Source organism: Pinus tabuliformis, chromosome 7 (assembly GCF_031772625.1).
Source record: "Pinus tabuliformis cultivar Carrire ecotype Pingquan chromosome 7, CPIR1, whole genome shotgun sequence".
In the NCBI taxonomy this organism is placed as follows: Eukaryota; Viridiplantae; Streptophyta; class Pinopsida; order Pinales; family Pinaceae; genus Pinus; species Pinus tabuliformis.
The window spans coordinates 49,357,468-49,361,731 of NC_142293.1; the positions used below are offsets into that span (position 1 = coordinate 49,357,468).

Here is a 4,264-nt window from a genome sequence, read left to right on the forward strand (position 1 = left end):
CAAAATTTCAAAATCTATAATAATTAAACCAATACCAAAAACTTCAAAACTTGTAATAGTTACACAACCCAAACTTTAAAGAGGTCAGAGGGAGGTGTCCTGGCTTTATCTTAGAATCTTCATAGGTGCTTGTCATATGATTTGAACTCTAAAATTGGGTGGCTTTCATAAAAATAAATGTTAAAGGGGATCTATCTATCTCTAGAGAGCCACACCACCATAAATATGGTTACGTGGATGTAAAATGTTGTTTTCGTTATGGTTGGCAAGCTGCCATACTTCGGCCCATCTGATCGAGTAGAATAAAATAGAAAGATAATATGATATTTATGGAATAGAATAAAATATATGATATCAGGGTTTGAAATTCGCTTTTTTGGCGGTCCCTTTTCCCATCGTTACTCTCTTAATCGTCATGCGTGATGCAACTTGACTGACCACGAACCCGCAGAGCCTATCCCCGCCCAGGGCTTAGGAGATTCAACTGCCACCTTACGAATTTGAATATCTATTTACAAAGATACCACTGTGCGGACTGGGTACCTGATAACGACTTGTCAAATTAAACCAGCCACACAGCCAGAGGAATCCCCACTCTGCTTTGCACGTACAACTATTCTTTCAGACAGCAATTCTCAGATATTTTTGAGGGCCAAACTGCATTAGTGTAAGGTTATCTCTCTGATTTTACTCTGTGTATGTATATTGCAGTGCTGTTAATGTGTGAAACCCAGCAAGAAATCTTGTTGCTGGATTCTTCTCAGAGAATAGCGACATTCTTCTGATTCTGATTCCTTTTGTCTGCATTCCGATACCATCGTGTGGTGTGATTTGTATAGAGACCAACCACGCTTTATTCGTCCCAGCACTATACCAGAGATTCCACAGTTGATTACAGAACCGAGCTCCTTCTATTAATACGGACACACGAAGCTATGAAGTCCATGCAAACTGCTTCACTCTGCCCTTACTGGGAACGTGAATTGCAATACCTCTGTGAGGTCTTGCTCTATCCAATCCTCTCAAAGCTCGCTGTGCATTTTCTTGGCTGAAATTCCAGCGATTTTACTGCCCCTCAGAGAACTGGAGGAAGCGCGTAGTGCTTTTTGGTAGTCATTTGTTGATAAGGTATTCATTTTATTATGTTTTATGTCATTTAACTTCTCTTTCTATAGATCTTGATATATTCGGGTACTTTGTGTTCCAATTTCTATTGAATTTACTCATTGCGTTCCTCGTTTTTAGTACAATTCTCTTGATCTCCCGACTTCTGTATCTGCTCCTGTGACATTTCAAATAAGTGGGCCCTTGCACTGCTTCTAGAAATCTATTGAATCTCAAATCCTAATTTGGAACTTGTATTTATATAAGACTACATTTACTTCAGTCCTATTTATCTTTTGCTCTACATGGCTAAGTTGGCTTTTTGTTTTCTTGTCAGAAAGTCTGAGCTGGTTTTTTGGATTTTTTCACAAAATTTTTGTCGAGTTTTCATTTCTGCTAATGTTAATATTGTTGACAGGTTGGCAGAACGTACCCAAGTGCAGCAATTTTATTGAGCCTGAAAGTATCAGTTCCAGGCCTAATAGTGACATGGCTGGTCAATCAGCTTCTTCATCAGCAAGTTCCTCTTCCTGGACTTCCAAGCAAAATAAACAATTTGAGAGGGCCTTAGCTCTCTATGACAAGGACACTCCTGACCGTTGGCTCATTGTTGCTTCGATGGTTGATGGGAAATCACCAGAGGAAGTCAAAAAACATTATGAGATTCTGGTAGAGGATTTCAAGTGCATTGAAGCAGGCCAGGTGCCTTGTCCCAACTACAAATCTTCGACAAGTTCGGGGTAGGGTAGAAGTGGAGCACAGGCATGTCTAAAATTTCTCTCCCTTTTGCATGTATGCTATAGTTTTTTAATTAGTAAAGACAACCAACCTATATATAAGTCAATACTGTCTAGCAGCGTCAATTTCGTTTCAAACAGTCATGGATGACTCTTCTTCGTTTTGGTTTTCAGCTCATAGATATCTCATTGCCTGTGACTTAGCTGCGAATTACCTCTGATTCGATATGTTTTAACTTTTTTCACTCTGACCTAATAACAGAGCTTAAATAAAAATGCATTTTTCTATCTTGGAGGACACTAATCATCACCAGGATCCCTCGAAATATCATTTTAGCGTAGATCTCAATATTTCTCTTCCCATGAAACACAGTTTGAGGAGTTCCGCTTAACATCAATCTTTTGAAATATCTTGCTAATTAAGATCTCCCATAGCAGGGACATGATTGTGTTATTTTATGCACATATATTTAAACTACATATTTCAACTCGGCCACAATTCCCAATTTCACTGAATATCTTAATCATTATGTCACAAGTTTGTTGAGAGATTAGGTTTGTATGATAGAGATTTTAAGAATTAGCAGTCTTTGCTTTTAAACTACGTTCGAAAGGAGCTTAAACACTCATATTTTCACCATAGTTTGAAAATTCTGTGGAGATTGTATAAAAATTTCAGTAGTCAAAAGTATAACACTTTCGAAAGTCCTCCAAAGCTCTACCTAACCTTTTGATTATCTTTGCTTCATCACTGGTTAATATTTTTCCTCACACGTCATGGACCACTTAAAGGGAATCTGTTCTGTCAAAATCACTTTTAGGCACTTCACTGCAAGTTCATACTCACTGTTCATTCAGTCTAATTCTCGATGCTTCCATTAGCCCACCAGGGAGTGAGCATAATAATGACCACTTCCAAGAAGATTACTGATTCTCCACGGTGAAGGTGGTCCCTATTCCAAAGATCACTTTGGAGGTGGATGCAAAGTTTCTTCTGAGAGAGACTTGAACCAACTCCCCAGGACACTTATGAATACTGTATTTAGTAAATAGAAACAACAGACATGTTACATCCTAGCTGTGGGATCACTCAAATTGCTTTTATTGGTAAAAGTCTCATCTCCACCTGATCTTTTCAGGCAAATGATACTTATAAATACTGTATTTGATAAATACAACAGCAGACATGTGAAGTCCTAGCTGTGGGGACATTTCAACAGCTTTTATGGGTAAAACTGATGTCTCCACTTTATCCATCTACGAAAAAATAGCTGTGTGGAGAATAATTCATTCATAAATATATGCATCACTTGTGTAATGTTGGGTCAATATGACAGAATATTAGGATTGGATCACTAAGGAAGATTATTAGAATAAACCAGTGATTCAAAAAGAGCTTGAAACTCTTATTTCACTGTCATTAAGTTTCATATGATTGATTACTAAGTTCATTGACTCTCTTTGCACTAAACAATTTGGTGCAGGTGTTATATCTGCCTGATGCAGCATTGATGTACGTGAAGTGAGGCCGGTTCATCATTACGCTTAGTATTATTACTTATTTCTGAAGCAGCAACATCAGTGGACAAATTTTAGAAGAAATTTCTATTAAGAATCTAGTATATGGGAAAAAGGATAGAAAGAATGACGCGTTTGAAATGTATGTCGTAGTCTAATATGTAAATATATGTACATGCACCATCACAGCAAGCAAGATCTGTAATAGTTCTTTTGAATGTACAGTTTTTCATCATATGTAATTAAATATGCATATTTACATATTGTTTATTATAAAAGTTATATCTAACGAGTGAAATTAAATTGTTGTGTCATATTTTTAGTAGTGTGTAGGTTGAGATTTTACATTATATATCATTTAAAATGGAAATTGTCAAAATTCTTATAAATATTGTGAAATTAAATTTAGGGTAAAGAATCAATTTGTGAGAAATCACAAATTGTGTTATGTTTTTAATGGTTAAATTTTTTTATTAATATGTGTATTTTTTTGGTGTGACAATTAGAGTAGGAATTATTAATGGCTGATACTAAATTAAATGTTATACATTGATATTATAATTTTATTTTTAGTTTCGATACGTAAATTTTATAATGTATATAAAGATGGTAGTATTAAACATTATTAGTTTCTTTATTTCCAATAAAGATGAATCACCTTAATAATAAAAAAAAAAATATCGTTCAACCAGTCAAATTTAAGATTAATTATATATTTGTTTTTGTGAAATTTTTAAATAGTTAACTAATGTGTTTTATTTATAAAAAAACTTCATAAAACAAAGTGTTAAAATATAATTTATCAATTTTTTCTATCTAATTTTAATTTTTGCAAGCTTAAAAAGTGTTATTTGAATCACATTTCTTTCATAAACCTTTATGTTTTTCATAATTTTTTATCTTTT

The 4,264-nt window shown here is 34.6% G+C and overlaps 1 pseudogene across 1 annotated transcript; it reads left to right on the forward strand.

The window, feature by feature from the left end:
- Nucleotides 1-680: 680 nt before the first annotated feature.
- Nucleotides 681-3,646, forward strand: LOC149245161 (transcription factor RADIALIS pseudogene; annotated as a pseudogene). The gene is made up of 3 exons (XR_016265525.1): nucleotides 681-1,128; nucleotides 1,523-1,866; nucleotides 3,326-3,646. The product of XR_016265525.1 is annotated as a transcription factor RADIALIS pseudogene (transcript).
- Nucleotides 3,647-4,264: the final 618 nt, after the last annotated feature.